Consider the following 21,703-nt stretch of genomic DNA (forward strand, 5'->3'; position numbering starts at 1 on the left):
TTCCACGAGACCTGCTGCCTCGGGATGCCGAACACAATGGAACTTCCACTGGTAACCTAACAGAAGCGTAATGTTTTCCACAAGTGCGGATGAGAACGGCTGGCCATTATCTGAGTACACGATACGGGGCAAACCATACCGTGGGAAGTATTCACGAACCAGTTGCTTGGCAGTGGTCGGAGCAGTATAATCGGGAACTGGGTATGCCTCTATCCATCGGGAAAGAGCACACACGACTACGAGGACATACTTAAATCCTCGACAACGTTCCATCTGGATATAATCCATCTGGAGGACTTCAAAAGGGTGGTCGGGAGGCTGAAATCCACCTTGCTCTACGGGGATGCTTTTACCTGGATTGAACTGACCACAAATCATGCAAGTACGCACTTTCTGTTTGGCTGCTGCCCGTAAGTTTTTATTGGACCATATGTGTTGAATACTGTCTAGCATTGCCTTCTCTCCTAGGTGTGCTGGACTATGTATTGTGTTAATAATGACTTGTACCATAGAATCGGGGAGAAACCATGTAGATTTTCCCTTCGTCATCCATCCCTGATCTGTTTGGACCCCTCCTAGTTTAGTCCATTCCTTAATTTCCTCTGGTGTTGCATGTGACTGTATGTCGATCACATCATGTGCGGGATCCCTAACTGTCATACAATGTGATGGTACCACTATTTGTGTCTGGTCAGTTACATGAATTCGGTTCTGAGCAGTTTGCTTTGCCGTTCGGTCTGCCAGGTCGTTACCCTGGGAAACGGTGTCAGTAACCTTGGTATGTGCCTTACATTTCATGATAGAGATTGCAGTGGGTAGATGTATCGCGTCTAATAAAGCTTGAATGAGGGGACCGTGTTGGATGTTGGCACCGTGAGAAGTTAAATAACCTCTCTCTCGCCAAAGGACTCCAAAGTCGTGAACGACTCCGAATGCATAACGTGAATCAGTATATATATTGACTCTCTTATTTTTGGCTTGAATACATGCTTGTGTCAGAGCAATAAGCTCTGCTGCTTGAGCTGACAAAGTGTCAATACAACTGGTTTCAATGACTTCCGTGTCTGTCGTGACAGCGTAAGCTGCCACTAATTCACCTGTCCTTGTTCTCATACATGATCCATCCACATACAGTGTCAGGTCTGGATCCGGTAACGGAACATCTGTCAAGTCTTGTCTGGGCTTTGTTGTGATAGTGATAACTTCAATGCAATCATGTGCCAATGGATCTACTCCACTTACTGGCAATAACGTGGCAGGATTCAATGTGCTGCAGCGTCTGATTTCAATATGTGGTTGAAACAATGTCAGTTCGTAACCTGTCAATCTTGCTATAGTCAGGTGTTGGGTCTGAGTACGATTTAAAAGGACTTCTACAGAATGTGGAACCTGTACTGTCAATGGATGTCCTAACACAATAGAATCACTCTGTCTGATTGCTAAAGCTGTTGCTGCAACTGATTTCAAACATGCCGGAAGGGCTTGGGCTACTGGATCTAATGTGCTAGAAAAATAAGCACAAGGCTTGTGTGAACCTGCTTGTTCCTGAGTGAGGACTGACAAGGCAGTGCCTTCACGTTCTGTGACAAAAAGTGTAAAAGGCTTACTATAACATGGTGTTGCTAAAACAGGTGCTTGACATAAGGCTTTCTTCAAGTCTTCAAAAGCTTGTGTATGTTCCTGAGTCCAAGGAAGGACGGACGAAGTCGCTGCCTCCAGTGTCGTTAACTGAATGAGTGGCTTTGCTAGAAATGCATATTGGGGAATCCATTGTCTGCAGTATGAAGTGAGGCCTATGAAAGCCCGCACTTCCTTTTGTGTTCTGGGTGGTGACATGTTTACGATTAACTGAATGCGATCGGGTGTGAGCTGTCTCCCCACTTTGGACAGCAAGTGACCCAGGTACACAACTTGCTGAACACAGAATTGTAGCTTCGAAGGAGACACCTTGTGTCCTTTGTCGGCCAGGAAGTTCAGAACAGTCAGAGAAGCAGTTTCACATTCGGGTTCGCTTCGAGCGGTGATCAGCAGATCATCGACATACTGAAGCAGAGCAGTGTGTACCGGCATGTGGATGCTATCGAGTTGTTTTTTCAGTGCTTGACTATAGATGCTGGGGCTTTCTGTGAACCCTTGAGGTGCACGGGCAAATTTGAAAGATCGTCCATTTAAACTGAATCCGAACAAATATTGGCTTTCCGGATCAATAGGAACACTGAAGAAGGCGTTCTTGAGGTCAATTACAGTGAAGAACGTCGCTTCTGAGTCAATAGCAGTTAGTAATGAAGAGATATCTGGGACCACAGGGTATTGTGGTACAATGCATTTATTCAATTCGCGTAGATCAATAACTAATCGATAAACAGGTGGAGCATTTGGGTCAGTACGTTTAAGAACAGGAATGATAGGAGAATTACACACGTTGGAGTCAGTTTCCACAACCACTCCTTGTGCAATCAGCTCGTCAATGATTCTCAGTAAAGCCACTACAGCATCTGGGGGTAACTTGTATTGTCGAATTCGTGGTAATACCACTCCTGCCTTGAGTGTGACTCGATACGGGGTAATGTGCATGCAACCTACATCAGTGGGGCCCTGCGCCCACAAGTGCGCAGGGACGTTCTGCAACCGGGGATCCATATCTCTCAATACATAATGGCCTTTGAAATCTCGCAAGAATAATCGTACTCCCTCAGGAGAACAACAAATAATCGCTCCTAGAGCTTTCAGCGTTTTTATGCCTAACAGGTTTTCTGGACATGATTTCGTAAGCAATAAATCTGTAGTCCGTGTCAGAGGACCTACTGCAAGAGGGAGGGGTTGTGATACTTCGTTAATAATGGGTTTTCCTGAAAATCCAAGGGACACGTTCTGGGAGCCTGAGAGGGGTGCCCCTGGTACTTCGTTGTGGCTTATCGTGGTTCTGCTTGCCCCTGTATCAATGAGGAACTTTCTGTCTTTCCCTAATACTTGACTATGTACATAGGGACCATTCTGATCTACAGGAACTTCAATAAGAGGCAAGCGGAATTCCCTCTCTAGGCTGTTTCATGTGTATCGCTGGTAATCAGGGTAATCGTTCTGTGCATACTGATACATTTGCTGTGTTGTGTTTTGTGTTGCGGTAATGGGCTGCTGCTGGGGTATCGCTACGGTCTGTGTGGAGGCTGGCATGGGTGCAATATGTTGTATATTCTGCGGTACCTGTTGTGAAGTCTGGTCTTGTCTAGGAGGACGCGGTCTCTCTTTAGTCTTACCCGTGGCGATATTATGTTTCAAAACTGCACAATCGTTTATATAATGACCTGGCTGTTTGCAATAATTACATACACCCTTTACAGGAACTGTTGGATTCCCGGGATGGGTCGCACCCTTTTTCTGCCCGTCGGCAGGAACCGACTGAGCAACTAACATTTTCATTTTTGTGTCTTTCATACGTCTTTGTTCATGTTCTTGTTCTTCTCTAAGTCTATTCTGGTGGTACTGTAACATTTGTAACATTTGTGCAGGGGTGTTAGCTTGCCAAGTGCTTTCTACTTTCAATACTCTATTCTTAACTTGGGGTAAGGAATTCTCGACTAGTTTTGTTACAAAAAGATGTGGATATGACTCGCTACTTGCTTTCAAACCGCTATTAATACCAAAACATTTCTCAAATCGTGTATAAAAATCACTAGTATCTTCATCGGGTTTCTGTTTACATGCTGAAATTGCACCCCAATCCTCCTTTTTCGTACTCAATAAGCGTGGCAACACTTGTACTAATAAACCTGGTAACGCTTTAACTTTATCTCCAAGCCCTAGGCCTGGAACTCGAGTATCCTCTTCATTTTGTAATCCGGCCCAATCAATCTTTGCATTTCCCACTTCCCACTCTTTTTCTTTGAGTTTCTCGTATATGCCTGGAGGTAGTAGTACTTTCAGTATTTTCATAAGGTCAGGATAAGTGTAATCGCCCATTAATAACATGTCTTTTATTTCACGGTGAAACCCTGCAGGGTCTTTATCATGACTGGGTACTAGTTTCTTCATCTCTAACAATTCAATTTTAGTTATAGGTGTATACACAAACACGCGTCTAAGCGTGTGGTCTGCGTTCTGTACGGGGTGCACTTCTCGCAACGGATTCTGTCTATCCATGTAATACATGGTCCTTCGTTCCATAACGGGTGCTGAGTTGATCTGCGGACATAGGAACGCACTATACTTGTGACGGTGTTCTAGAATTACTTTAATCAGGTCAGTACTTAGACCTTTCCATCTGTTCGTGACCAGTTCAATTAGTATATCAGGCAGAGGGCCTGGATCAGAATGTTGGCTTTTATACAATAAGAGCAGATGTTGTATCATGTACATACCAGCTAAACGCTGTTCACTCGGTGTCAAGTTCAAGAACGTATGTGCTAGCGCATCATCACCATATTTCTCAGAGCTGTCAGCCCATTGCACGGCTGACCTGGCTAATTCTTGTTCATCCATGGAATCGAGTACATGGTACCCCATACGCTCTTGAAGTACTCTGTCAGTAGCTTGGAATAAGTGTTCGGGTGTTCTAGGATTACACATGGCTTCCTGATATATTCTTTTACTTTCCGGGCGCACTGGGCGCATTGAATTATTAAATGGCCTTCCTTTACCTACGTAAGCCACCATTTCTCTAGCTGGCAACTGGGTTTGTTCTGATGTCTCGGCTTCCTCCTCCGCCTCCTCCTCTGAGGATTCCTGTTTGTCTGAATCTATTTCCGGTACAGGCTGCCTTTTCTCATGCATCTTAATTATTGACTTTCTGATTCTTCGGTACATATTATCTATACAGGCATCTTTGTCATGCTGTCCATCCGCTATATGCTGACCCCATTTGTGGAGTGCTTTTACATCCTCCGGGTTCATACCCGGCCTATCCACTTCTCTAATATAGCAGTTTATAAGAAACCGCAATAACTTGCCTTTAGTATCCACTTTCTGATAGGCCATGGCCTCTTTAATACTTTCAGGCCCTACTCCTGTCTGAACAAACGTATATATTCGATCTGAGTGATCTGTCATTCCAGGTAACGTCATCAGGAAGTTCGTGACTCGCCGTAAACGTACTGATGCGAGTAACATTCTCTCGTCACTCTTTTTACCAGGTACTGGATCATATCTACAGTCTGCAAGGCGATCTCCATAAATTGTAATGTCTGTTCTAGGTGTACGCTGCTGCGCTATTTCTCTAAAGCTCAGACGTTGGGCTTGTGGCGGAGTCTGGAAACCTGTCCCTCCGGACGCGCCTCCTGAGGCACCGGCTCCGAAAGGGTTAGTCGGGTTCGTATCAAAGGAAGTAGGAGGAGGTGGAAGAGGAGGAGGAGGAATCCGGGGAGGTGTAGCCTGTCGGGGAGGAAGAGCATAATTGTCCTGACCGTCCTGACCGTCAGGTGCAGGCACTGGTGGCAATGCGGTATTAACATATGTGGGAGCCACATCGTCTAAATAGGAAGAAAGGAAAATGTCCTTTGCTGTCCTCTGGTGTGTTTTAGTCGGGAGCAATGGGGGTGGTAGGTCCTTCGGTACTTCTGGAGAGGCCTTAGGCAGGCCTTTTGACAAGATAGGGTACATGCCATTCATAAGTGTATTTCGCTGTCTGTCTACTTGTTCTAATTTTACTCTGATACCTTCCTCAACTAATACGTTTTCTTGGGCCTTGTCAGGCTCCTCCTTATTCTTTCCCTCTAGTCTGTGAGCTTTTTCTGTGCGCCTATGCGACTCTTTACGCCATAACTCGATGGCATCTTTCTGTGACTGTCTGGCTTTCTTTTTCCATAATGCTTCTTCTACTCTCATGATGCAATCTGCATCCCATGTCCCTGCAGCGGGCCATCTCTGATTCTCCGACAAGTCTTTAGTGTAGTCTACCCACAAGTCGAGAAATAAAACAGCATCTAGGCCGTGTTTATGGTACATAAAGTACCCTGGAGTGTCCCTAGGTGGAATGGGAACAGCTTCTTCTAGAATCCCTTTACGGGTTTTTATTTGTCTTAGTTTGGAAAACAACGGCATTCTGAAACCTGGCTACTTGGTTCTTACTTCAGATATGAACATGAACACATAAGGCACGTTTAAGCACAATAATGAAGATCGTACATTCACTCATACCACGACATTTGAATGACACATCAAAACATTTCAAAGACAAACCACATTAATTACAATGACAAACCTACCAACCTAGTGCAACAGGATGTACCGCTAAACGGCACAGATACACCTTTTACAGGTGCAAACTAGATATACTGCTATACAGTACAGATACACTGCTGAACAGTGCAGAACAGGCTCGTGTACCCGAACCCGTCTTGACCGGCACAAACTAATGCGCACGTCAGGATGCGTCCCTAGCAACGGTACTCACCAGGAAGCACGGAAACAGAAAGCCTCGGAAACCCTGGACTGGACTGGGCTCGGACTGGATTCGGACTCGACGCAGATACTTCGGAATCTGGTGGGCCTCGGTATACCACGGATCTTGCTCTCTCAGCTAGGCTCAGGTCGGGATCCTCCGCACTCCTCACCGCCTCGTCTGGGTGTCGATCGCAGCCTCAGTCACCTCCGTTGGCCTGAGGGAGATACAGGAAATCCTGCGGGTACGCGTAATTGTCCGTCCGGCTGTGGCAGGGGGCTAGGCCTGCAACGCACCTCCGGCGCGTGGGGTGGGGGAGGGGTCCCTGTTCGGGCGCCAAAACTGTGGTAAAATCGATTACCAATACATAATTTATAATCAATAATCAATAAGAATAACTCAGATAAATAAGAGGCAAAATCCGGGATATTGAGGTTAACTCAAAAGGGTTTTATTCCTATAAAAGGAATTGGGTTATTGGCTCGAGCCAAGGTGGCATACCATTCCGTCACCACATAGGTTCGGGAAGGGGCAGACAGACAACATATTGTTTACAGAAGTACATATATATAGTCAATGCATTACAATGTATGAGCATGTAGTAGGCGTAACAGCTGGAAAAGAAGAGATAAAACATGGAAACGTCATGAAAAAGGCGTTACAATAGGCGTGCATGAAGGCGTGTACTAGAAACGTCACTTATCATGAGGTCACAAGTAGGTGGATCCATAAGAGAATCCTGCAATGTCAGCAGAAATATATGGCAGAGATGCGCGCGCAGCAGCTTGACGTGAGTCTGACGTATAACTGGAGGGCGAAGGGGACTTGACATTTAGCACTACAGGGGTAGACATAAGTCGTGTAAGTGTAGACATAAGTCTAGGATGTCAGATCAACCTAATCCCAAATCATATCTGATATCATATGTTTAAGGAACTGTAATATCTGGAAGGGAAAAGGTCTCTCGGGCGGAGACTACACTATACTGGTTGTGAGTGCGTGTACATGTGTCTACGTGTCGGCCTGCGGGGGTGAGGGGGCATGGGCCTACCATGGCAACGGAGTCTATGAATTACTTGCACGGAGACAGAAGGACCGGGCCCTCTGCTCCTGCAGCTGGGAGGATGTTTACTTGAGCTGCGAGACAGGAATGTATTTTCGAGGAGTGGAGCAGATAATTCGAAGGTTGAATGCAGTCTTGGCAGGCAGAGGCTAGGCTATGCGCCGGAGCCGCGCAAGGAGTAAGGTGGGGGTCACTGGTACAGAGGTAGCCTGGGCTGAGGCCCTCGGAGTCAGGAAGCAGGAAAGAACTCGGAAAAGGCTCAATGGCATAATCTGGGCCTACTTCGCCAGAGCTGAAAAACGTGCAAAGTGCACCACAAAAAGACGGTGGCACGATATATATAGGAACTGAATATTCAATCCGTTCATGGCGGATCTGAAAGAGGACATGTTAAAGATGGACGCAAATGTATTTGCGTCTTCATAGTTGGCACAGGAGGGAAATTGCATGCACTGTAAGCTAGTACATGGAGACGGTGGGGTACTCGCTGGGGAACACTACTCGATCAAAAATTATATTTCCTCATAGGGGGGGCCTACCCTGCCCCCTTTTCATATTCTCCACTTTCGTAATGGGCTCTCTTCTGCCACGGAGTGACAAAATGGCGGCCAACACTTTCTGTTTTCCACCGATTAGAATGTTGACAGACGTCTAACAGCAAATCAGAATTCCGCTCGCACACACCCGATACGCGCACGGGTGCGCACACGGTGCACGCTTATAGATATATATATATTTTTCTCAGAAACTACTGGAAGGATTTACACAATTTCAGCAAATGTGTGATCTGCGAATCAGACTCCACCATTTTGCCAAATTTCTTGTAATTCCGTTCAGCCGTTCGGGCTGTAGCCGTGTCTAATCGTCCTATGTAAAATAACATGCGAAAAACACGTTTTGGCAAATTTCAGGGAAGGAGCGGAGCGGGCCATCTTCTTTGAGAAATTTGCGAAGATTCATCAACCGGCGCCAAAGTTATTCCCAATAGAATGTTGCGGATTTCCTATGGAAACTAGGTCCTAACTATAACTAATATATCATCACCTCACTCATCTCATGTGTCCTGTCATTTGAAAATAGACTTTCATCTTTTGTGAGCACGTACTCACTTCACTTCACCTTGACATCTGAGCAGTTTCTCTCATCACGGTAGGCCCCGTTGTGGGGGGCAACCTTCTACTTGTGTCTCCCTATGGTAATCACTGGCCATTGCTCTACTTGGTGTGTTATGGTATTTTACCAACATAGGACACTTGCTGCTTTACATGCTTGGACTACACTTTAATGCTTATCTAGAATTTTCTACTTTGTTTGCTATTGCCGTCTCACTGAAGGAGACCTTGCTGATTTGAATTTTCTTTGTGACCCTGTTGACCTTTTGTGGTCACTACTATGACATATCGTACTGGAAATGTGTTAAAGTTTTATAGTGGGAGCCAGCCAGGCATTAGGCCATCATTGTGCTTGTGCTGTCCTCAAAAAACTACAAACATGGAGGCGAAACTCAGAACTGTTATTTGTTTTGGTTTGCTTATTTGCATGGCTTATTATTATCTGTACCTTCAAGATACCTTCTCAGTTACAGGTACACGCACGTTACGTCTATTTCATTCTGTGTTATTGTGTTATTGCCACTGTTCATCCATCTGGGAGATGTGTTTACATATAGGCTTTACACAAACGGAAGGTTGTCATAGCAACGTGTAGTCCCGCACCGCCTTTGTAAAACTACTTACATGGCGGCGATTTCAGCGTTTCCTTGTGGGCATGATCGCTAAATGCTTTTTCGTTTCTATCATCGATAAGTAGCATGTATAAATATTAGTGAGACACTAGCACATTCTTGTCATTATGTTGATGTATTTTTGTTACCATTGTACGAATTATTTATTTTGTGCATTGGAACTTAACATTAATTGTGTGCAAAGCCTGGTACATGAAAATGAATTTCTTTTGAAATCTTGTTCTGTTTACCTGTTTAATCATGTAAAGAAAAATACGTGGTATTCAAGTCCCATTTCTATGTTTGCACTTCCTGACACTTTATTAACCACGGAAACTGTTTACAAACTAACGTGAACAAGGCTGTCCGCAGCCGAAACATGTTGTTAGTTTAAATAAACACCCTTGGAGATTACAGCGGCGTTGTGTTGTTTTGCGGACTGAGAGCACTGTTTAAGCCTGGAACTGTGTACTTGATTTACTGGCTTGCTCGGCCAGCATTTGTGCCACCTCCCAAGGGGCAGCAGTCAGCGTTTCGAGAGCGGACCTTGGAACATATATATATATATATATATATATATATATCCAAACGGGTCCTCAGCAAGGCACTCGGAGCAACGATCAGCCACGCTACCTTAAAGAAAACAGCAGGACCAGGTATTCCGTGAGTTGTTATTTTATTCAGCAACAGACGGCAGCATAACGTTTCGGCCTCTCACAGGCCTTGATCACATGGTGTTACACATTCGAATGGCAGAATTTAAAGTGCAAGTGCAAAACAGCGGTAACCAACCAGAATGGCGTAAAGTGCATAGTAAAATAAACATAGTAAAAATACTACGTAATTCCATTGTTAACATGAATCACGCACTCAACAGTTTTACAAATCATGGAAGTTCGCCAGTATTAGGATAAATCCCCTGAACAAATCACATAATAAGTGTGTGTCTGTATACAATAAAGTGTATAAGTATATACATTATTTACACAGTGACCGGATAAATCCGTTGAGATGATCAGGCTCACCCAGATAAGAACAGACAAACCGATAAAGTGCATAACTGTGCTTAAATGCGAGTAGGCAGTATGAGTATCTGCGCTGCTAACTATGTATGGATAAATCCATACACCATCTCTTTAAGACAATGTCACTAAATAGATACATATGTCGGTCTGAGCTGATAGAGAAGTTCATACACCATTGAACTCGGGAACCTGATCATAAGACACACTTAGATCTCATTAAACAACATTTTTTGGCAAACTGAAACCACACTATGGTTGGATTACCTAAATTGTGGAAAAAAGTGCAAGTGAATATGATTAAAAACAGCGGACAGATTCAGAATCGATTATAAGCATGTTCATGATGTTGAATTAATTATAATCAAATCTGCCGAGAAAAGCAATAGGATCACCGGGTATAATAATCATTAAGACATGTGGGCAAACCATAACAATAGACAAACCACTGGCCGAGCTGGAAGTACTGAACAAAACCATTGTGTGGAGTCTCTAAAGAAAAAACATAATATGGTGCCCTGAGGAACATACACATGGAGATATCCTGTTCAGAAAACAAAACTACAGACAGGTGTAGAAATCTTCCGATGCATTTAACCCATTGGGGAATTTACTGTCTAGCATGAGAATATAGCGTGTTTCTAATCTTCTCAGTGCTGCTTCCCTGTTTCCACCCCTTCTCATAGGTGCAATGGTGTCTATGGCATAATATTTCAAGAGAGAGCTGTTGCTGTTATGCTTCTCTCTGAAGTGCCTCGCGACCGGGTATGCTGGGTCGTTAGACTTTATGGCCCGTAGGTGCTGAAGGACCCTTTTATGCACCTGTAATTTGGAACTGCCCACGTAACGAAGGCCACATGGGCATTCCAAAACATAAACAGAGAATTCACTTTTGCATGTGATTTTTTTCTTTATTTTGCATGGGGTGTCTGAAAATGGAATGCAATACTCGGTCTTATTCACCCCCTGAATACAAGCTTTGCACGAAGCACATTTTCTGAAGCCTCTGCTCCCTGCCAACCAATCTTGTTTATTCACTAACTCAGGGCAAGAACTTACTAGTGCGTCCTGTAAGGAAAAGGCTTTTCTGTACGTAATCGCTGGTTTTGGGGGCATATATTTGCCTATGACGGGATCGCATTTGACCAGACCCCAATGCCTATTTACAATTTTTCTTAACGCACCATGCTGGTTGTTAAAGGCCCAAATGAGTCTAGTTGGTTGTTGTGTTGGGGTTATGATGGAATTACGTGTCCCCCTATGAACCAGGGCTTCAGAACGGGGTATGGCATTGGCTTTCCTGATGGCAGCCAGGATCACCTTTTCGTCATATCCTCGAGCCAGAAATCGCTGTTTGCATTCTTCCTGAGCTTTTTGATTCTGTGCTTCTGTGCTGCATGCTCTTCTGATCCGCAGCATTTCCCCGTAAGGGATGCTGCGGATCAGATGGGGAGGATGGTGGCTCCTGGCATGCAGCACAGTGTTGCCGGCCGTGGGCTTTCTGAACAGGGATGTTTGAATTTCTCCATTGATGATATCTATGGCAACATCCAAAAAGGTTGCATGTGTACTGCTGATATCGGAGGTGAATGACAGGTTGTAATTGTTCACGTTTAACCTGTCAATGAATTCTGTGGCCTGTTCGGTGGTTCCCTTCCAGATCATGCATACATCATCGATGTATCTGAACCACCGAACAATGTGATTCCTACAGATCTCAGAGTGTTCGCCACTGAGGACCTGTCTCTCCCAGTACCCCATGTGGAGACAGGCGTAACTGGGAGAAAAACAGGCCCCCATGGCCACCCCTCTGATCTGCTGGAAATACTGTTTATTAAACATAAAGTAATTGTTATTCAAACAGAACTTTATCATCGATAACAGCATTTTGTTATGTTCTGCCAGAACAATCGGACGGAACCCCAAGTAATGAGCCACTGCCCTGAGACCATCCGCATGGATGATGCTGGTGTAAAGGGCAGAAACATCAAGTGTAACCAGCAGGTATGATGGATCCCAATCAACAGTGCTCAGCTTTCTTAAAAAGTCACTTGAGTCTTGGACATAAGAGGGTAATCCTAACACATGTTCCTGCAAGTATGAATCCACGTAGATTGTAGTATTCTCTAGCAAACCCCCACATGCAGAGATAATAGGTCTTCCGGGGGGTTTCTGCGAGTTCTTGTGGATCTTGGGGATCAGGTAGAGGACCGGCATAATGGGAAAATCATTTTTTAGGTATTTAAGTTCATCCATGCTTATGAGACCTGATGACCGCCAACCCATAAGCAATGAATAGAATGCACTTTGGGCTTCCTTGATGACCGCCAGATCACAATGTCTATAGCAGGAGATGTCATTCAACTGGGCAGTCGCCTCTTCTAAGTACAGATCCCTTGCCCATAAAACAATGTTGCCCCCCTTGTCTGATTGACGGACAATCACATTGCCAGCCTTTTGGATCTTTGCCACTAAGTCAGTGTATTTTTTGTTACAATTGTTTCTGTATTTGTTGTTCCTCAATGTCTGTGAGTAAAGTGTCTTGATATCTTTTACTATGGCCTCCTGGAAGATATCTAAATTGTCATGCAGCATCTGTGGAGTATATGTAGATCTTGGCTTGAATTTGGTGAGGTTACCCATTATGTTGCCAGATTGGGAAGCACTGTCCGCATCAGATTGTTGCGTCAGAAACTGTTCTTGTCTCAAGCTCTCCATATCTTGAACAAGTGGCAAGTCATGAACAATTAGTGTTGGACTGTTAGGGGTGCTGATGTCAGTTCTAACCTCCTGATTCCTGGACTTATTGTTCACAAAGTGTTTTTTCAATTTTAATTTCCTTGTGAATTTAAACAAGTCAATTCGAGTGTCTGCGTAATTAAAATTTCGAGGCGGACAAAAAGATAAGCCCATAGATAATGTTTTTAGCTTGGAATCTGAGAGTTGCATGGAAGTTAGATTAATAATAGAAAAATTAGACACACCTGTTTGTTCTATGGTTGCTTCTTCTTTTTGCTCCACTGCTTTTTGTAAGGTTTGCGTTTTGGAGCATCGTCCTGCTCTGGCTTTTCGGCGCTGTCGTCGTTTGGTGCTGGAATTTTTGCCGCCTTTTGGCGGTCGACTCTGGGGCGTAATATGTTCCTGTTGTCCTGGTTCACCATTTCCATCTCCTGCGCCATTGTGAATCGGGTAAACCCCAAACCCGAACGGGTTCTACCTCCTTCATATTCAGAGCCGCTGTCTATATTAGAACTCAGATCTGCGTTTGATGAGCTGGCCGGTGATGTAGCCTGTTGGGCTCCTCGTTCTTTGGGCGCCGTTGTGCTTTTTGGTGGCTGGGACATTTTCCTGGCGTCATGTTTACGCGCAAACGTGAATATGCGTCCTTCTAGATAGTCTGTGTGTCCCGCTGAAACTTGTATTGTTTCCTCTTTATAATGATGTCCTCCTCCTTCTGGACACGGACCATCATTTCCTCTCGGAGTTTAGTGCTCTCAGCTACTTTGTCGGTACTCAGCTCCTCAATCTTGAGGTTCAATGCGTCAATTTGATTTTGAATTTTCATGCGGTCCGACTCTGCATATCGTACTAGTATTTGAACTAGTCTCCTCGAAGACTCCAAATTGCATTCTGCCCACTCTCTGAGCATCTCTGGGTCTGGTTGGTCGTAGCTAGGGGCCAACAGTACCCGTAGCCCCCTCGGTATTCGATTAACCTCCAGGTATCTGCTCAATGAGCGGTGCTCCCACCACTTGGCCTGCTCACGTTTAATTCATTTCTCCAGTTTCTTGTATAGGCCACGTAAATTTAAGGCACTGTAGTTGGTTTCCGCAGTGGAACCTGCTGCAGCCGACCCCCCAACCGGGGAGTCGTCAAATACATCGAGGGCCGCCACCTCCCTCCCTCGTCTAACACCAGCTGCCATGTTGCAATATGCTATATATATATATATATTCACTGAAAAAACCATAGGTTTCACACCAGTTATAGTTAGCTGGAAATTTTACTGACATAAAACCATAGAAATTCCAACGTTATAGTTAGTTGTACTCACTATAACAAGCGCGCCTGCAATGCACTGCTGATGATGTCACATATTACATCGCTCATGACATCGTCAGTGACATCACTCATGACATCACTGATGACACTAGCCAGTAAATGTGTGTCTTTCTTTAAAATTAATATGTTTAATATTTGTATTTGTAAAGGTTGATGGAAGAATAAATAGTTAAATAAGTGTGTAAATGGATGTTTTTAAAAAAAAAATGATTGGTTAACTGCCTTATTAAGTGTATTTTATTGAATACATATATTAGCGAGTAACTTTTAAATATTGAAATATATGTATCAGTGTTTCACTTTGTGTATAAGTAGCTGCATGGGTTGGTTACTGACTCACTGTTTGTATGTGTTTTGAAGACAGCATATGTGCAGGACTGTATGGGTGGATGAGTGTGTATATGTGTGTGTTAGTGAGTGAATGACTGTCTCAGTATTGTGTTTTTTTAGTAACGACATATATTTTAATCTAGTGTATGTGAGTTTTGATGTATATAAGTGAGTATATGTGAGAGTAAGAGATTGTAAGAGTTCCTGTTTAAATAAGTATATGTTTATATAAGTGATTGTTTAAGAGAGTAAGTATGTGTAAGTTTCCTTAGAAGTAAAGAGGTAGTGTGTGTATAGTTTTATATGCAAATAAATGGATGTTCAATAAGTTATTTTATGTGTGAGTATGTGTGTATGTGTGTGAGTAACTTTTGGATGACTGTCGGTGTATAACAGGATGTATAGATGTATCACTACATATGATGAGTGAGTATATGTATGAGTGACTATATAGAACTGTTTGTAAATGAGGAGATGTGTATATAGATGGTGGAATTACTGAATTGGTTGTTGTAACTGGTATGGGTATCTCCATTTTTGGTTGTGTGTTGCTGGAGCCTGCTCGGAGGATCTGTTGCTGTTGTGCTTTGCGGGAGGTTGTTTTTACGGCGGCGCCTTTCCGCCCGACGAGCCACTACGCTACATCTCGCGACACCCGCTTTGCTGGTGCCGCTCGCTCCCTGAGTGTTGTGAGAGCCCTGGACTTTGTTGTGGGCCAAGAACTGCAGTGCTGCTGATTTGATACCTCACCCACAGCCTTCAGCGGGACTGCGAGGACCAGCCTGCTGTGCGGCGATAATCGGCCGCAGCTGGTCCTCTTCCCGCCACTCCGCGCATTAAGTTTGTGTGGAGCCAACCTGTGTGGTTGTGTGTTGCTGGAGCCTGCTCGGAGGATCTGTTGCTGTTGTGCTTTGCGGGAGGTTGTTTTTACGGCGGCGCCTTTCCGCCCGACGAGCCACTACGCTACATCTCGCGACACCCGCTTCGTGGGTGCCGCTCGCTCCCTGAGTGTTGTGAGAGCCCTGGACTTTGTTGTGGGCCAAGAACTGCGGAGCTGCTGATTTGATACCCCACACACAGCCTTCAGCGGGACTGCGAGGACCAGCCTGCTGTGTGGCAATAATCGGCCGCAGCTGGTCCTCTTCCCGCCACTCCCCGCATTAAGTTTGGGTGGAGCCAACCCTTGTGGTTGTGTGTTGCTGGAGCCTGCTCGAAGGATCTGTTGCTGTTGTGCTTTGCGGGAGTTTGTTTTTACGGCGGCGCCTTTCCGCCCGACGAGCCACTACGCTACATCTCGCGACACCCGCTTTGCGGGTGCCGCTCGCTCCCTGAGTGTTGTGAGAGCCCTGGACTTTGTTGTGGGCCAAGAACTGCGGAGCTGCTGATTTGATACCCCACCCACAGCCTTCAGCGGGACTGCGAGGACCAGCCTGCTGTGCGGCGATAATCGGCCACAGCTGGTCCTCTTCCCGCCACTCCCCGCATGAAGTTTGGGTGGAGCCAACCTGTGTGGTTGTGTGTTGCTGGAGCCGGGGCATGGCCAAGATGGCGGCCTGAGAGGACGCGAATCCACGGAGCTCCTCGTCCCAATCCCCCATTGCCATAGCCACGCTGCAGCAATCGCCCCGAATTCGGTGGTCTCGTCACCCTACAACCGGGGAGTCCAGGGCGGTGCCGTTTGCCCGCGGCTTTGACGCCGGAAGACCAGGGCGGACCTCTCCGCCGTTAGCGCGTCGCCGCCCCGGACCCGGCCGCGCTGGAAAGGACGGAAAGGCCGGGCGAGAGGCAGTGGACTGAGCCCACCGGAGCATCACCGGGCGCCCGACTGTAGCGGGGACCATTTGGTGGAGCAGCGTCGGCTGCGGTGACCCGCGTCGGTGGCCCCGAGTTGGCCCCGGGAGGCTCCTGGTGACGGAGGGCGCAGGAGCGGCCTGACACACTACGGGAGGCCCCGGCTTGGGCCTTCTCCCGGTGCTCGGAGGAGAGGTGAGGAGCGGGGCGGCGAAGGCCGGAGGCGCCGACACTCGGGGGGCAAGCGCTCGAGCCCCCGGTGCCTCTGCACACGGCCTCAGCAGCGTGGGGGAACGGAGGGCCAACTCCGTGCACAGCACAGCGGGGGAGCCGGAGCTGGGAAGGCCGTTTTCTCGGCCGGGAGGCGGCCATTTTCCACGAGGCCCAGAAGAGGGCGGCGGGCCTCAAACCCCCCCACCTCAGCACCCAGGGTAGCACCGGAGAGAACAGAGGGGCCCCGCAGGGGTCCGGAGTCAGCACAGTAGAGAGCCTCCGGGCCGCACGTGAGTCCGGCCTGGGTCACACTTACCGGGCAGCCCCGAAAACTACGCGAGGCAGGCCTCGGATTCCTGGAGCGAGCCACACGCAGGACGAGGTGGGGCCCCTCACGCCCCGGGCAGTAGCCACGCCGAGGATACTAAAGGCGACACCGGGCCCTGGCGAGGGGGCCGACGAGGGTGCTGCAGTAGGCCCACGCAGAGAGGCCTCCAGCAGAGCCGGCTGTGGGACAAGGCGGAACGGAGGTGAGGAGCCGGCTTGGCGGTGTCGAGGGGCCCCGTGGCAGTTACAATGCGGCGTGGGAACCCCCGGGACTGAAGGGGCATGTCCTCTACCAATCGCAGAAGGGGGCGCACCATCCCCGACATGCTGGCTAAGGGAGCTCCCAAGGGGGACAAGAGCCCAGATAAGCAAGTGGTGGCGCCTCCGCCCAAGGACAAGGAGCGCGATGAAGGAGACGCCCCGGCCACAAAATCTTTCATAGAGGCACTGTTCTCATCTCTCAAGGCAGGCATCCAAACCCTCAGGCAGGATATGGCGGGGGAATACAAAGAGCTCTGCCGCGATGTGGATGATATCGGTGAACGGGTGGCAGCTGTTGAGACCGCCGACCAGGCTTGGAGCGCAGAAGTGGAACAGTTACAGCAGGAAATCCTCCGGCTGCACGACCAGCAGACTGACCTCCAGGCCTACGCTGAGGACCTGGAAAACCGTACAAGAAGAAACAACATCAGAGTACGGAACGTGCCACTCAAGGCAGAAGGAGGTGACATCGCCACATATCTGCAAGATCTGTTTCGTGACAGCTTGGGCGAAAACGAAGACTTTGACATCAGAATCGACAGGGCCCACAGAGTGGGCCTAGCACGCAGGGCACCGGCCCCCCCTCCGGACATCTTAGCCTTCTTGCCTGACTACCCCCTCAAAGAACGCATCTTGAAGGCGGCACGCCAGAAACAACCACTCCGCTTCAGGGAGCACACCGTCGAACTCTTCCAGGACTTATCCACGATCACTCTACAGAAGCAGCGGGCGTTCAAGGTGGCGACCACTTTCCTGCGAGATAAGGGAGTACCCTACTCCTGGGGTCACCACTTTAGACTGATCTTTAAGTGGAATGGGACACTTCATCAGCTACGGTCCCTGCGAGATACCTGCGCCGTGCTGGGCCTTTCCATGGAGGAGGGTGGCCCGGAGGACAACTCGGACTTCAGGCCCTCCCAACCGCCCTCTCCCCGCTCTCAGGCGGACGGCTGGCAGACGATGAGAAGCCGTCGCACGCCTAAGAAGGGGTTCAGGCCAGACCCGGAGACGGTAGCGAACGAGCATGCTGCAGCAATCCAGAAAGTCTCCACTGACACTACGGCAGGTCCTTGAAGAGACATGAGCGCAGGGGTAGAACTACACTCAGCACATGCCGTGGAGGGGCGGGACGGTGGGCTCCAGGTCCGCCACTGCCACGTCTTCCCACTTCCAGAGACTTCACCAGGGGCCTGGACAGTTGCCGGATAGGCCCCGGACTATGTTTCGTTGTTGGGGTTTGTTGGTTGGGGTTCAGGGGGGGAGGGGGGATGGGATGCTCGGTGTGCTCGAAACAAATTGATAGCAGGCAACGACGGGGGGGTGGCACGGGGCTGGGTCCACTGCTGGCAGCATACACACACTCTCATGGCCGCTGACGACATCCGTGTTCTATCCCTTAATGTGAAGCGACTTACAACCCGATCAAACGGAGGGCAGTTCTTTCATTTCTAGAGCACTCTGGGGCAGAGCTCTGCTTGCTGCAGGAGACACATCTGTTAGCGAAAGATTGGCACCGCATGAAAGCTAGAGCCTTCCCACATCAATTTTTCTCCGCGACTACCGAGAAAAAGGCAGGAGTGGCCATACTGGTAGCCAGGCATTTCAAGGGGCGGGTGGGGAGCAAGGTGGCCGAAATCAAGGGTAGACTCTTAGCGCACACCATCCACGTAGGCACATTCTCCTTCACACTTGGTTCGATTTACGCACCTAACACCAGACAGGAGGCCTTTCTTAAAGGGGCACTGTCGGAGGCGCTGTCAGGTGACCTGAGACACGTCTTGGTAGGGGGGACTTGAATTTAGTCATGGACAACATGATGGATAGGTCTGGGAAGAGGTTTGGGGAATCAGGGGCTCTTTCTGCGGCGGGGAAACAATGGTTGGGGGACAGGGGATTGATTGATGCCTGGCGGGAACTACACCACACTGCCCCAGGATACACTTTTTATTCCTCAGTGCACCACACCTACGCCAGGATAGACCACTTTTTGAGCTCTACTGACCTTGTCCCGCTACTTCGGGACATTGACAATACACCAGCGGCACTGTCGGATCACGAGGCGGTGACTCTTCAGTTGACTGTCCCACGCATACCCCCACACAAGGGCAGGTGGCGGCTCAGAGAAAGCTTACTCTCTCGGAAAGGGGTGCTTCAACAGTTGTCCCAGACTATCACTAATTACCTGGAGGCGAACGACACCGGAGAGGTGTCCCACTCGACGTTGTGGGTGGCGCTCAAGGCGGTTATAAGGGGCGATATCATAGCGATTGCGGCGGCGGATAATAAGGAGCCCAAGGAATGGAGGAGGGATCTAGAGGAGCAGGTGCTGGAGCTAGAGAGGGTCCACTGTCGGACGGGCGCCCCCCGTATCTGGCGCAAACAGAAAGCGGCCAGGGCTCAACTGGCGAGCCTGGACTTAGACAGGGCGGAATATCAAGGAAACTATCCGCAAATGATGAAGAGATACCGAAGAAAGGATTACCGTTTTCTCCCACATAAAAGTTTGAGTACCCGCAGTCACAAATTGACCTCTTTCTATTTATAAGAAAATTAAAATTGTATAAATTCTTTAAACTATGAGGAGGATCCACTCAAACACAAATTGAACATCAGAGCAGGACAATACAGACCACGTAGGATAGTTTGACGAGGGACGACCTAGATCTCCTAAGAACTTTAGCTGATTAAAAAACTGTCTCTGAATCACGAGAGATAGCAAATATTGAAAGCTTTGGAATTGAACAAAGACGAGCGAAATCAGACTTGAAACCGAAATCGACCTTTGTCACCAATACACCATTTGATACCATCAACACTTTTAAAGAAGCAGTAAAATCTGAATTACAGCAGATAAGAATGAAGAAATCCAAATGGACAAGAGGGAATCAATTAAGGTCAAATCTCACATACGAACAAAAAAAAAGCAATCACTAGTATACAACAAGATACTTCCATAGTGTACAAAGCATCAAATAAAGGGGGAAATATTGTCCTTCTAACTAGAGATTACTATGTATGGAAGCACTCTGACAACTTTCCGACAAAATTAATAATACAACAATCACCAGAGAAAGAAACAATGAAAGTATCAGAGATTACCAAGAACTGATTAATAGAGGGTCGTGTCAAGGGATGCTTGATCAGGAAGAGACAAGGTTTTTAAGCTGTCCACATCCAACTATACCGACATTCTATCACCTGCCAAAAATTCATAAACATGCGCCAGACCTCCAGGCTGCCCAATCATTTCTTCAATTGAGAGCCTGACGGAACACATGTCTCAATTTGTAGATGTTTTTCTGGCCGCCCTCGTGAGAACTCTATCATCATATGTCCGAAATACAACTGATTTTATTATGATAATTTCCCATATTAGTTCGGAACCAGACATGTTGATGATAGTAATGGATATTACAAGTTTGTACACTAGTATAGCTCATGAGCAAGGGATAAAAGCCATTGAATACTTTCTGAAAGGCAGATCTCTGCAACTAGCGGAACCCGATTAAATGCTTCTTGAATTTTTAATGTTTTGTCTGTACAATAACATTTTTCTTTTTCAGCAGCAGTTGTATCTACAACTGAAGGGAACAGCGATGGGAACCTGCTTCGCCCCCAGCTACGTGAATTCATTTGTAGGCTGGTGGGAGAAGCAGATGGCCTGGGCAGATAATCACCAAGAATGGGTTTCATGTATAGTGGGGTGGCACCGCTATATAGATGACTTATTCATTTTGTGGAAGGGACCGAAATTGGAAGCAGAGATAAATATTGTGGCCTTGAATGTAAATGAGGTCAATTTACAGTTCAGTGGAGAAATAAGCTCCACAGAAGTAAATTTTCCAGATCTAAAAGTGTTCATAGCGGATAACACAATTCGCACTTCTCTCTTCAGCAAACCAACAGCCGGAAACTCAATTTTAGAAGCCATCAGCAGTCACCCGGCCCCGTTGGTGAAAAGTATACCCTACGGCAAGCTTTTAAGACTGAAAAGAAATTGTACAAGGCAGTCAGACTTTGAAAAAGCAGCCATAGATGCTATAGAGAGGTTTAAAAATACGAGGCTACTCAGAAAATCTACTGAAATCAACTCTCAAGAGGGTTGAAAAAATTCCTAGAAAATGTCTCCTCAAAGATAAGAAACAAGATCCAGTAAGCCCTGATTTACCAGAGTTTAGATTAATCATGACTTATACCAATGAGGTACATAACATCTCTAAAATAGTTAGACATAATTGGCATATTCTTCAATCTGGTTGAATAATAAGAAGAAATGTATCAAATTATCCAAAGATCACATATAGGAGAAGTAGATCATTGAAAGATAGCTTGACTCAAAGTCACTTAGATCAAAGTAGAAAGAATCCTCGGATCCGTGAAATGACTGGATTTTTCCCATGCACAAAATGTAAGGCATGTAGACACAGCAGCAAAAAACTAACCAGGATCAGACACACAGAGAAACATTAATACATTTCTCACATGTAATACACCATTCTGTGTGTATCTTTTGCTACGTCCATGCAACTTAATGT

Source organism: Lissotriton vulgaris, chromosome 3_1, assembly GCF_964263255.1.
Source record: "Lissotriton vulgaris chromosome 3_1, aLisVul1.2, whole genome shotgun sequence".
Lineage (NCBI taxonomy): Eukaryota > Metazoa > Chordata > Amphibia > Caudata > Salamandridae > Lissotriton > Lissotriton vulgaris.